At 48.4% G+C, this 14,334-nt stretch overlaps 1 long non-coding RNA gene across 2 annotated transcripts in view; it reads right to left on the reverse strand.

Moving 5' to 3' along the window:
* Positions 1 to 807: 807 nt before the first annotated feature.
* LOC122233647 overlaps positions 808 to 14,334 on the reverse strand; it is a 54,228-nt gene continuing 40,701 nt past the window's right edge. For both annotated transcript variants that reach the window (XR_006211297.1, XR_006211296.1), the window contains 2 exons: positions 5,633 to 5,823; positions 808 to 2,073 (listed from right to left, as the gene is read on the reverse strand). This is a non-coding gene — a long non-coding RNA (uncharacterized LOC122233647). The remainder of the gene's footprint in view (positions 2,074 to 5,632; positions 5,824 to 14,334) is intronic.

Here is a 14,334-nt window from a genome sequence, read left to right on the forward strand (position 1 = left end):
AGGATGGGTGAAGACCTCCTCCCCCACTGGGTCTGAACCTCCAGCTTAATTCCAACTTCACCTAATACTCAATACAGATTTCCTGAAACACACGACCGATGCATGAAACACACCCTTATTCGTTTTCCATGTGGAGCCCATAAAATTGCATTTTCCTGCCTCTTGCAAAGACTGTCACCCATCTGGTTTAAATTTGCAAATTGCTGCCTGCCGAGAAAAGGGTTAATGATGACCGGGAGGGAGAATTCTGTTTCCTTGGACTGGGCTTTGTAGGAGTCCAGTTTCCCCCGGAAGCTGAGCCCAATCAGAAACAATCTAGGGGGCTGACGAGGACTTCCGGTGAGCCCCAGCAGGATTCTATACCCACAGGACCAACGTGGCCCTGAGATCTGGAAACTCAGGTCACAGTAACAGCATCAGTGGCCGATGCAGCATTGCTGTTCGAGGAACCTCTGTGGGGAGTGAGTCTCCGTGGCCAACGCAATAACAACTAGCGCTTTAGTAACCTAATGAAAATCACGTTTCTGTAATTGTGTAATATACAGACTTAGGACTGTAACATGGCTCATCCCAATGCGATACGAATTGGGCGCAGAATTCGGCCTCATGAAGACAGGCTTCTCTTTCAAAAAAAATTTTTTTTAACATTTATTTATTTTTGAGACAGAGAGAGACAGAGCATGAACAGGGGAGGGGCAGAGAGAGAGAGGGAGACACAGAATCCGAAACAGGCTCCAGGCTCTGAGCTGTCAGCACAGAGCCCAACGCGGGGCTCGAACTCACGGACCATGAGATCGTGACCTGAGCCCAAGTTGGATGCTTAACCGACCGAGCCACCCAGGCTCTTTCAGACAGGCCAGTCCCCAACATTAACTCCCTCAAGTTCCCCTTTATGGTGTCCTCCCGAAACATTTCCAAGAATGCGACCATCTCCCACAAGCAAAGAGGGACCCTCGGATGTGTGGGCCAGGACGCTTTCCGTAATTATTTCCTTAAGGGCTTGACATGAGAGAGGAACTCACGTGGGGCCAAAGAGCTCATTTTTCCGAAGGGCCGCGCCCTGGAGACAGTGCATCTGGAAAGCTGGCCGAGCTTGAAGGAAGCAGACGTGTGTAAATCTCACTGGTACGATATTTAAGAAAATGAGCCGGGATGTTTGATCACTTCATGTTTTATGTGAATGCTGTAATGGTAATACAACATCTTCTTTGGCTGTAAGCACCGTTATTATCCGTGTAAGAAGGATGATAAAACAGGGTGGTGTATTAAAATGCAATTCAGGACAAGGCGTTGCTAGAGTGCCCACTAGCAATGGGTCCAAGTTGACATTGACGCCAAGTCTTCTGATCCCAAGACCAGCTGGGGGCTTTCTACCCCACCACACCAGGTGAAGAAGTCATTTCCTATTATGCCTTTCTCCTGCCCATAGATTCAAGGAATGCCACAAAGTAGCGTCGGAACCCCCACGTTGAACGTTGAAGGTTGAACGTGATTTCATGGACAGTCAGCGCACAAGTAAAATCTATTTGTGTTAAACCATCCCTAAGATGAGATTCATACAATTTAACTCCACCACCTCCCATCCCCCACGTCCCAGTGACTCAGAATAATGGGGCACTCCCGCTCTGCTTTCAATATTCCCTCCCATCTTCCATAACTGTGTTATTCAAAGTACGGTGTCCAGACCGGCAGCATCAGCATCACCTGAGGGCTCGTCCATAAAGCAGAAGCTCAGGCCCCACCCCAAACGCAGCGACTCAGAATCCGTGTTTTGACAACAGCCCCAAGTGATGCCTGTGCATGTCAGGGTTTGGGAAACCCTGCATGTATCACGCATGCTTTTGCTTGGTGCCTCCTGCTTTACGTAGTGGGTTGTGCGGTTCACAGGCAAGGAGAGGGAGACAAGGACAGACCAGGCAGAACGTTCTTACCTAGGTGCCTCACTTTTCCCGAGGACCGAAGGAGAAGTTATACCGGAGATGGGCCATGATGGCGGAAGGAAGGGCCCCAGAAGGGTCTGGAAACACAGAGGAGCCTGCCAGTAGCCGCCTGCAGACATCTGGTTTACGGTCGCTGTGAAGGAAACAGACAGGGATCCAGGATTTTGGAAATGACAGGCATTCCGAGAGCCTCTCGCTTATCTGCACTTTGGGAAGTATCCTTGGGGAAACTGACCATGCCTATAAACAAAGACCTGCCGGAAAACGGAGGCTGGTTATTTCTTCCCTTCATGTCTGGGCTCCTTCCAGGGGTGAGACGGATGGCTCCCCCAGTCCAGGGTCAGGAACCCCTCCCCCCTGCCCCCCGCCACCTCTAGGCTGTGCGCTCACTTGGCTCCCTCTGGAAGCTGAGAATTTATGCAGCCAACACCCCGGTTCCTTCTCTTGTGTGTCTGAACCCCCCCCCTGCTCCTTTTCCACCCTGTGCTTCCCGGCTTGCAACTTTGCTTTTTACTTATTTATTTACTTATTTTTTTGACAGGAGCTGCCAGATGTCAAATCGCTTCATATTCTGTGGCCTCGAGATCCAGGCAAACATCCATGAAGGGGAGGATTGTAACCACCGAAAGTCGGTGTGAATGTGGGACCCTGGATTCTGTTGTGGGCAAGGACGTTGAGCAATGTCAAATGACTCTCCTGGGAGCCGGTTGTCAAATTTTTGGTCTGTTCGGGAAGCGTCTGCCACATTTTACATCAACATTTGCAAATGGCAAGCGAGTGAAGTGTTGAATTGTAGCAACGAGTGAGTGAGACGAATGGACCACGGTGCCAACGGCAAACCAGCTTGGGTGACAGAAGTTACTCGTGGTTTTAATGCTTTCGGCTGACACAACGGTTTCTGGTGTTTTGCTGCAGAGACTATAAATCCCATCTCAATGTCGCCTGGAGCCACCGAACGTGGAAGCCTTCATAATGTGGATGGTGGGTGGGGAGAATTGGGTGCCTCTTGGCCACCTGCCATCACTCTTTAATTTGATGTAATTTAATTTATTTTTTTAAATGTATTTTGAGAGAAAGAGAGAGAGAGTGGTGGAGGGGCAGAAGGAGGGAGGGAGAAAGAGAGAGAGAATTTTAAGCAGGCTCAGCACGGAGCCCGATGTGGGGCTCGATCTCATTGTGGTATCATGACCTGAGCAGATATCAACAGTTGGACACTTAACTGACTGAGCCACCCAGGTGCCCCTGCCATGACTCTTTGTTTCAAGGTCCAGAAGGGTCAAAGCTGATATAATCACGCCCTTATTCAATATCCCAGGGTTTGTTCCTCAAGGGCTCAAAGCACTTATGTTATCATCACTGTGACTTTCAACTCTTTAGGACCCTGCTCAGATTTAACCTTGTCCTTGCGGCCTCCCTCCCAACTGGGGCCAGTGTCTCCTCACAGCTTCTGCTACATCGTGCCCGGTTGGCCAAGTACGTGGGCCAGCGTGGCCCAACAGCGAGGTCCGTCTTTCCTATAAGCGAACCACTCAGCCACGCACCCTCCTTCCGTTCATGCCTCCACCACGTTCCCCAAAGAAGAAACGTGAGCTCACGTGCATCACTACACATGTATCTACGAAGGGGCAGCCCGGGGTTCGGGGTTCCCGGACCCTGTTCTTTTCTCCACACCCGTGGTTCTCAAAGCGAGCCCCGCGTCGGGCTCTGTGCTGATGGCTCGGAGCCTGGAGCCTGCTTCGGATTCCGTGTCTCCCTCTCTCTCTGCCCCTCCCCGCCTTGTTCTCTCTCTCAAATAATAAATAAGTAAACATTACAAAACTAAGAGCCAACACTGAGCTCTCGCTCTGTGCCAGATTGATGTGCTAATCTCATCTATCCGCACGGAGCCCCCTGCTCACCACGACCCTTGGAGGCAGGTACCATCACCACCTGCCTTTGACAAATGAAGACACTGAGGACCAGGGAGGTGAGGTAGCTTGCTCAAAATTCCATGTACTGCATGGAGAAGCTGAGTTCCGAACCCCAGGGGTTTGACCCCAGAACCCAAGCTCTTCCCTAAAGTCTCTCCTACTTGGCACATGCTTATTGAATGGACTCTTACCATTGGGACCGTCCCGTGTACCGCAGGGAGGGGAAGTCTAAAATGTCACAAAGGGGAGAGCTGACATATGGGGCAGCTTAGGGGGAATAGAGAGGGCTTGGGTTTCTTTTAGGAAGGAAGGCAAAAGTGTATTCCCAAGTCCCCTTACTTTCCCTCCTGATAGATCCAGTTATCTTAACCTCCAATAAATGGCATAAATCTACGCAGCAGTGTTGGTTCCAGAAGCATCTAAACATCTTGAATTCTGCCTCCGAGGGTGCAGCGTTCTGGGGGTTTGAGGGGAAGGGGTTAGTGACTGAAGGGAGAGGGGCGTCTGCAGGTTAGGGCTCCACCGAGATGCTTGAACCACTCAGGATCCATGCAACATTAGCCATAAGCCACTTCCCTTCTCGGGGCCTCGGTTCCTTCATCTGCAAAATGGGGATGATGATAATAGCCGTCTGTGTCATTTGTAGGCAGCTCGGATGAGACAGCAGCCACCCGGAAGTGTCATAAACGAGAATTGAGACGTTCCAGGTTCTCGGCTGTGACCACTGGAAAGTCGCCACGTGGGGAAGGCAACGAGGAGATGCCCGCCCGGTCTTGACTCTAAACAAACATGAGATTCTTTTTCTCTCTTGTTTGTTTGTGTGTCTGTTTGCTTGTTTAATGTTTATTTATTTATTTTTGAGAGAGGGCACAAGTGGGGGAGAGGCAGGGAGAGAGGGAGACACAGAATCCGAAGCAGGCTCCGGGCTCCGAGCTGTCAGCACAGAGCCCGACGCGGGGCTCGAACCCACGAACCGTGAGATCATGACCTGAGCCGAAGTCAGAGGCTTAACTGAGGGAGCCACCCAGGCACTCCATGAGATTCTTTTCTACGCACTCTTCCTTCCCCAGGACAAGTGTGTGTGATTTCTCAGCATCTAGGGCAGCCTGCAGGCCTGTTCCTCTGTGTTCATGGTCCTTTTATAGCACCGACTCTCTAGGAAAGTGGCCCTAGGAGACAGCAGCAGAAAGCCCCTTAAGGATGCGATCCTATTTTGCATCCCAACCCTCCCGGGCTCAGCCCGGGTTTTATAGACTCCCAGTTAGATCTCTGGGCTTCCCCCACCTAACAGCCTCCCCCCACCCCCTCCCACCCCGTCCCTTCTCACCCATCCCTCTCCAGGCACCGAAGGCCTTTCTAAAATGTCTTCACTTTCACGTGACACCAGCCCTGAAATCCCCCGTTCCAAATAAATGGGAAAGGGACCCCCTCCCGCCAGGTTTTGCTCAGTGCCCCGGCCACCCGGCCACCCAAGCCAGGATACAATTTCGAGGCGAGGAGGGGTGCATGTGTGTGTAATTGCTTCCTGAGAGGAAGACCATGAAAACTTTGCTGCAAATGAGGTGTTAATGATGAGCGCCACAGGGTGTGTTACTGGAGCAAAGTCCCATCTGGATTGACTACATTAAGTTGCTTCTCGGGGACGTGGCCCTTCCTAGAGTGGCTTCCCCTTTGGCTGGGGAGCGTCCCGCAAGAGGAAAACAAAACTAAGCCAAGCAGGCAGACAGACTCCTCCCTTTCCCCCCACCCCCGCCCCCCATAACTGTGAGCCTGATGCTTTACCTGCAGGGGTGGCTCGCAAATCGTGTGACCAGATCTACAGAGGGATTTCCTTCTAGGAAAAGAACCTGGGGACTTTGTTGGATACACCGCTCTCGGCACCGCAGGTTAGGCACTGGATGGTTAGGCGTCAGGATACCTGGAGTTCAGTGTGAACTTGGAGGTTCAGAGGAAACCGTCACTTCGACAAAATCCTGGAAAAGTTGTAAGAGTAGGAGATTTCACGTCTATAAATTAGGTTGTGTTTTGTTTTTGTTTTAATATTTATTTTTGAGTGAGAGAGAGAGAGAGAGCAGGATGGGGCAGAGAGGGAGGGAGACACAGAATCTGAAGCAGGCTCCAGGCTCCGAGCTGTCAGCTCAGAGCCTGACATGGGGCTTGAACCCACGAGCTGTGAGATCATGACCTGAGCCAAAGTCAGACGCTTAACCAACTGAACCACCAGGCACCCCGAAACAAAGATACTTTAATATAATTTTGCTACAGCCAAAATTTCTTATAAGACAGAAAAGTACTTATTTTGACATAAAATCAAATTCTCGAATATGCAATGTGATATATAAGAATGTTTTTTGTCGTATTTTGATTGCTGTCCTAAGTTGAAAATACATGTTGGGATTAAAAAATTTTTTTTAGTGTTTATTTATTTTTTGAGAGAGAGAGAGACAGAGTGTGAGTGGGGGAGGGACAGAGAGAGAGGGAGACACAGAATCCGAAGCAGGCTTCAGGCTCTGAGCTGTCAGCACGGAGCTCCACGCGAGACTCGAACTCATGAACTGCGAGATTGTGACCTGAGCTGAAGTCGGACGCTTAATCGACTGAGCCCCTCAGGTGCCCTTAAAATAGGTTTAATAATACTCGTCCTACCTCATTTTAACCTTACAAAAACTCTCTCATGTGACAGCTTAGATCCATGAAGGACAGCATTTCCAGGAGCTGGAGTCAGAGTTCAACCACGACATTTAATTCAACCTCTCCCTTTTAAAGATAGGACAATCAGCTAGATGTCAATGGTGCTAGTGAGAGCTTTCTCATGGAGGTGAGACCCACTGGGGGCGTCTGTGATACTATCAGAGAAGTGACAGTTTTGACAAAGTAGCTCCTCCCCCCCCCAAATGTCATATTACTGGTTCAAATTTGGACTTCATTTCGGCCAACCCACTTTGCCCAAGTAAATACAAGAGTTGCCTTTATCTCGTTAAAAGGCAAAGAGAAATTTCTAGAATGCTTGCCGGATGGGGCAAGTGGGAGATGTTAATGATCTCTACATGCTCTCAAGTAAAGGCCTGATGTTCACCGGTGTTCGTCTGCTTTCTGAGGAGGGATTTGGCTGTGGAGTGCGGTGGTGAACACAATCGGATATGTTTCATTAAGACTGCGCCTCTGTCTTTTAATTAACTTCTTGTTCCTGTCTTTGGTGAAATATTAATTATTTTTTAATCATCGCTGGGATGCACTTTAAGGAGAAGCAGCTGGAATCATCCAACCTTAGTTTCATTATACAGAGAGGTGTTACAATAATTAACTTAATTAGCTTGTCACCGCTTGCATAAAATATGACTGTATTTGGAGAACAGATATTGCTTTGCTGATCCAAGGTTAATTAAAAAATAGAGTGTGCATAAGGTCAGGTTAAATGGGGTTGTAGCACACTGGTATCTGGCCAGCGGGACGAAGAATGTTTCTGGAGGGGGCCAGGACCGGAAACCAGCCATGGCACTTCTGAAGCCATCTTGGAGAAAACCAACATCATCAAACCCAGTAGGCTGCCGTTCGCCTACGGTGTTCTTTTCTTGCTATACATTGGGGTTCTTACTAGGGGGTGCGGGTCCTTGAGCCTTCACGGGGCAGACAGGGAAATCAATGAGACACTTTGTTTAAGTGGAACATGGTTCTTTGTGGTCTCTTGAGACATAGGTGTACCTGAATGCAAGATGGTAAGACCAGGAAAGAAAGTTCTGGGCGATACGTAGCTAATAGTTACTGAAGGTACCGAGCTACGTGACTTACATGAATAACTCACTTACCTCACCACAATCCTATGAGGCAAATAGAATTATCCCTATTGTAGGGCTGAGAAAACTGAGGCCCAGAGAGAGTAAGTAACTTCTCCACGTTTACCTAGCTAGTTAGTAGCAGAGCTAGGATTTGAACTCAGGTAGTTTGTCTTCAGACGCAATGATTGTCTCAATCATTGCTTTTGAATGGAACATTACTCTACCATCCGCCTTGTCATAATGTGAATGAAAATAAGGAGGGTTTTCTGGGGTGGGGGGGAAGGGTGGGAAGGACACTCTGTAAACCATAGACTCACTCCTCCAGAAGCTAGATCCCTTGCAAGGAGAAATCTGATACTAATCCCAAGTATTCAACCCTAATTAAAATGCTGGTGAGCTGGTTTGGGTTTGGGAGAAGAGTCTTGCTCGGTCCTTGTCAATCTGTGGGTGTGTTTAATTCGTATAACTGTTTTTGTTTTGTTTTGTAATTATGCGTCAGTCCATTAAAGTTTGACTTTGCCCCACACTCTGTCAAGCCTCCTGACAACTCATTTGTGGGAGTGAATGGGCTTCATGGAGAAATTTATGGCTTTGGAGACATTGAGATAAGAGCACACTGCATGTCTCACAAATGGCTTAGCTCATAAGGGTCGAGCTGTCCAGAAAATAATGGAAATCTCAACCGGGGATGGCATCAGCTCTGAAATGTTTACTGTGCTCTTTGGTGATTGAAAGGCGGATTTCATATTCAACAGATGCTACCTGCATTATGGACGGAGTTGGACTATGATTGACCCGGAACATTTGTTCCCATTTCTAGAAAATGATCTCAAAATCATTTGCTCCGATTCCTCGCCGACTCCTCCTGGGTCTGATTTCACCTGCGGGTTTACTGACTTTCTGAATTGGAATGACTTAAAACTTATTTTTAAACTCAGCTATTTGCTCAGCCATGCTATTATTTTTCTTCAGGCTGTTATTAATTTCCCCTGGAGTGATGTGTGGTTTGGACCAGACCGTGCTGATGTGGTTTGTCATGTACTGGCTAAATGTAGGACAGAAGCTTGGGAATGAGGGAGAAGAGAACGTGAACAGAAAAAGTCAGTTAATATTGTCGTGGCTCTGAACCCATGTGCCTTATGCTGCTAATATTTGGGGTCAATACTGTCCTTTTTTTTTTTTTTTTTTAATCTGCAAGGTGAGAAGTAACATGAAAATAGAAGAAGCCGTCATAGGGTTCCCGTACACAGGAATGCACATAGAATCGAGAAGAAACAGTCATAAAGTGCAATAGTATGTACAGTATATGGTCCCTCACTATGGAAATAGCAGTGTCTGGGCAAAGGAACACCACAGAGAAAGTTCCATGGAGGAGGCAGCGTGGCCCCCAAAATCAGACAGTCCGAGGCAATCTTTTCCTTGAGTTGATTGGACAGCGTAGATGGCAGAAAACAGGTGCCCGGGGGCACCTGGAAGGTTGTCCTTGAAAGATGGATGGATTAACAAACCATGGAACATTCATCAATAATTCTACCCAGCAGTAAAAGGAACAGACTGTGGCTATGCCCAATGGCATGAGTGGATTTAAAAGGCCTCATGATGGGGTGCCTGGGTGGCTCAGTCAGGTGAGCATCTGACTTGATTTCTGCTCAGGTCATGATCTCACAGTTCATGGGATCAAGCCCCACATCGGGCTCTGTGCTGATAACATGGAGCCTGCTTGGGATTCTCTCTCACCCTCTCTCTCTCTCCCCCTCTCTCCCTCTCTTTCTGCCCCTCTCCTGCTTGCTCTCTGTCTTTCTCAAAATAAATAAACATTAAAAATAAATAAATAAATAAATAAATAAATAAATAAATAAATAAAACTAAAAGGCCTCATGGTGAGTGAAAGAAGCCAATCTCAAAAAATGACATGCTATATAATTCTATTTACATGATATTCCAAAAAAGCCAAAAGTACGTGATGAAAGACCAGTTGTTGCCAATGGGTAGGGTTGAGGTGAGGGTCTAACTTGCTAAGAGGGGCAGCATGAAGGAGTTTTGTGAGAGGACACAATTATTCTATATCTTCCTGTAGCGTTGTATACACAAATCTTTACTTATAGAATTGTATACACACACGTACAAATTTACGTTAACTTGAAAAACAAGTACTGAAAGGTCTTAGAATTTTAATTAAATGATTTCCACATTTCTATTCTAACACTGGCTTAAAACAATTTTTGCAAAGGGCACCTGGGTGGCTCAGTCGGTCAAGCGTCCAACTCTTGGTTTTGGCTCAGGTCACGGTCTCACGATTCGTGAGTTCGAGCCCCGCATCTCGCTCTGGGATGATGGTGCAGAGCCTGCTTGGGATTCTCTCTCCCTCTCTCTCTGAACTTCCCCTGCTTGCTCGCTCTTGCTAAATAAATAAATAAATAAATAAACTTTAAAGAATTTTAGAAAACCAGTTTTCACAAAGATGTATTATGCTTCTTTCACTTTAAATGTGTTCCATATTACTTTGCATCTAAGGGTTGTCCAGGGTTTACCACCAATAAAAAAAGGCTAGAAGGCTTATAGGGTGTGCTAGTTCCTTGGGGGACCCCTGTCAATGAAGCCTCAGGATAGGCATGCAGGCAAGTGTCAGTGGAAGACGCACTAATCCCAAGGGAGTGCCCCTAAATGTGTCAGCCCAGCTTTCCTCAAACTATGCCTCTACTGGGCAAACAATGACCATGCAAGGGGATGGGTACAAGCATGACTGTTCTACTGGGGAATTCAGTCACCTCAAGTAATGGGGGCTTATCAAAAGTGGACACAAGCATGGAACCCCAGTCAAGGAGGCTTCCAGAAGAGCAGGAAGTCGTGGGTGGTTTGGCGTTTAAGATGCCTCAGTAGACTTCCTTAGCTGGAGCTCGTGAGTCTTTGCTCTGTATTCTACCAAGAACTGAAATTCAGCGGGCACATGTCTACTACTTAATGTCTAGTTGCTAACTGGTTTATTCCTTCCCCCTGATTCTTCATATCCTTTATCTACCCTATAGGTTTTGTTCACTCCTAGAGGCTGCTTTCCTATGGCTTCAGGCATTGCTACAATTATATCTCCGCTCAGCTATCCCTGCTAACTGCCTGTTTCCCGCTGCAGTGAATGGGACCCAGCTCATCTTTTTGGGTCTATCTTCTTCCCAGACTGCTGGCCAGCTCATGAATTGGCTGAATTCAGTTCCAAGGGCCAGCTCCGGGTCCAATTAGCTGTCACTAAGTGTGGGGATAGTTCCCCTGGCCTATCTCACGGGACAGCTTCATTTGGAAGGGGCTATGGGCTTGGAGGCAGTCTGGTGGCCTTGTCCTAGTACAGTATCCCACGATTAGCAAACCACTCAAGACAGAACACGACAGAACGCTAAGTTTTTTTCAGAGGTGATGTTTCCGTGCCAAGAACTACAAAGGTGCTGGGAGTTTATCCTACTCGTCAGCTACTAGGCTAACCTATCACTATTTCCCGGATGTTGGCAGAAGACCCGAGTCGGAGACGGATGGGTCTGGGTCAGAGACAAAAACCTTTGGTAGGGTCCCGCAGGCTGCAGGAGCTCCAAGCTGCCGGCAGTTCCCTGGAACACTGATGTCTCATTGGGGGGTGATGTAGATCAGCTAGACGGATGCCTTCGCAAACAGTGGCTTGCATTAAAGAAGAGGAATCCTGAGCTTGGGGACTGAGTGTTTTGAAGGCTTGTTCTTGGGGCACCATGCAGAGACCAAGAGATGAGGGAGTGGCTCACTGCAAGAGCCCAGTGAGAGCCGGTACCGTCCAAGGGCACCCTACGATGGGGGCAGTCACTGCGCATCCCACACCCCGCTGAGCACGCTGGGTCCCATTCCCATCCCGGGGCCTCAGCCTTGATCTCAGGCCAGTCCATCCATCTCGACGGGGACCCGAGAAAAAACTTCCCCACCATTTCCTTCATCGTTGGCCAAACTCCAGTCCTTCTCTTATGGGGGGGGGGGTTATCCATCTTTTATGCAAGCGACTTGGGGGTTCAAGGTACAGAGATCCTGTGCCTGTTCTGGAAGACGGGCCATTTTCCAGGGGCTTCTTCTCCTAGGGATCTGTAAAAGCCAGACTGATGATCAGAGCTTCCCTTTGTGGAGTGCTACCATAGACCAGGTAGTGTGTAACGTGATTGATTTTCACAGCTCCGCGAGGGCAACGATTTTCTTATCCACATTTTATTTATTTATTTACCTACTTACTTATTTAAGTTTATTTATTTATCTTGAAAGAGAGAGAAAGGGGGGAGGGGCAGAGAGACAGTGAGAGAGAGACAGGAGCGAGAGAATCCCAAGCAGGCTCTGCACCGCCAGCGCTGAGCCTGATGCGGGGCCCAAACCCGCGAACTGTGAGATCGTGACTTGAGCCGGAATCAAGAGTTGGATGCTTAACCGACTGAGTCACCCCTGTGCTCCCACCTCCCTGCCCCCCCCGCCCCGATTCCGCATCCACATTTTATAGCTGGGGCAACTGATATTTACAGAAGCTGGGAAACTTCTTAAGGTCACATAATCAGTAAGCAGCGAGGCCAAATTTTGAGCCCAGTGCTAGAAGGTGACCAACCTTTCAGCATCCCCCTTGTATGTTCTTGGGTGTGGACAGGCTTGGGTCCCTTAGGACGTTTCTGCTGTCAGCTGAATGGAGCAGCAGGGCCATGGCGGTGGGGGGAGGGGGGGAGAGCTAAAATCGGGGCCCCTCTATCTCTTTCCCAGGGTCATTGGGATATCCAGAGGTACGTGAGAGTGCTTTATAGTCAGTCCACAGATAGAAGGGATCGCTGCTATTTGCTCTCAAATATCCACAAATACAGGCCCTGGTGTCTACAGGGGCTCTGTGCTCCCTGGGCAATCAGACAACAAACTTTAATTTCTGGGGGCCGGACGGATTTTCTTTTGATGTGTCCATTCTCGATATGGTGGGAAGGGTGCGGTGGGCTGGCTGGACTCAGCAGAGTCGAGTCCTGGGACTGATAAATGAACAGCCAGCAGAGAGGAGAGGCTTGTATTCATGCCCGATTATTCCGCGCTGGTCTCGGGGAGAAGCAGAGCTCCGTGAAGACAAAAGGGGCGTTACGTGACGGCCCTCAAGAGTTGTGGGGGGAGCCCCAGGTACGGGCATCTGGCAGAACTGTTCTGGCCCCGACTCCTTCACTCGCACTCAACTCCAGAGGGGTTCTTAAGAACACCGAACGCCCAGCAGCTCGAATAATTTTTCATCCTGGAGGCATGCCTGGGCCTGCCTCCTGGGACGGACAGCTGGGCTGGGAGCCATAATGAGTAGCAAATCTGCCCGGATTGGGGCACACACGACGTGATGAAAAGCTCTGACAGCAGATGAGATAAGCCAAGCCGAATGGGAGCAGGGCGGCTGATCCCACCATGCTGGCGTGGCGTCTATTAACTCCAGCCCTCCTTCCCCATCACTCACGCACGTTTTCTTTACTCTCCGCCCATCCATTAAGGAAACTGTTGTTGGCCAAGTAGCATTGACCAAAGCCCAGGGCCATGACTCTGGGGAGGTGGTCCCTGGTGAGCAGGGATATGGGGCAGGGACATCTGGAGGGGCCCTCGGGGAAAACACAGGACCTCCAATTAAGTAGTCTCAGTCTAGATGGCCAGGCAGACCCACATCACCACTCCTCCCTCACACCAACCGTGTTTTCAAAGCAGTTCACAGCACTTTGCACTCCTCAGTTGTCAAAGAACTCCCCTTCCGATATTAAAACTCATTCAAATTTATTTAAACGAAGAAGACACCTATCATCTCAGGGATGACTGCTGCTTCCATTTAGGCATGCGTCTTTCCAGTATTATGACTGGACATATCCATAGACAGATAACAATCGGAGCAAATTCCAGGGGCACCTGGGTGGCTCAGTCGGTTAAGCGTCAGACTTCGGCTCAGGTCCTGATCGCACGATTTGTGAGTTTAAGCTCCGCATTGGGCTCTGTGCTGACAGCTCGGAGCCTGGAGCCTGCTTCGGATTCTGTGCCTCCCTCTCTCTCTGCCCCTCCCTGCTTGCGCTCTGTGTCTCTCTCTCTCTCGGAAATAAATAAACATTAAAAAAAAAACAACTAAAAAGTAAGATGAACACACAGTTGACACACAAGGTCACGTTAGTTGCAGGTGTACAACATAGTGATTGGACAGCTCTAATATGCTCTGCTCACCACAAGCGTACCCACCACCTGTCACCCACCATACGATGCAATTTGCAACACCATTGACCATGTTCTCCCAGACATACTTATTCATTCCATAACCGCAAGCCTGGACTTCCCTCTCCCTTTCGCTCATTTTGCCCACCGCCCTTCTGGCAATCACCAGTTTGTTCTCTGTATTTATGGATCCGTTTCCACGTTCGTTGTGTTGTTCACATTCTACATGTAAGTGAAACCACGTGGGAATCGTCTTTCTCTGATTGATTTCACTTAGCGTCACGCCCTCTGGATCCACCCATGTTGTCACGAATGACAAGATCTTTTTTAGGACTGAGTAATATTCCATTATAGATAACATATAAAAATAATTTCATGTATATATTTAAATATATATTTTCACCAACATGAACACTTAGATATTATATAGAAATGTACATACACTGCACCTTCTTTATCCATCCATATATTTGCACAGTCTTTCATCGTGTGTGTGTACAACCACTATTTAAAACCATT

Source organism: Panthera tigris, chromosome E1 (assembly GCF_018350195.1).
Source record: "Panthera tigris isolate Pti1 chromosome E1, P.tigris_Pti1_mat1.1, whole genome shotgun sequence".
Classification (NCBI taxonomy): Eukaryota; Metazoa; Chordata; class Mammalia; order Carnivora; family Felidae; genus Panthera; species Panthera tigris.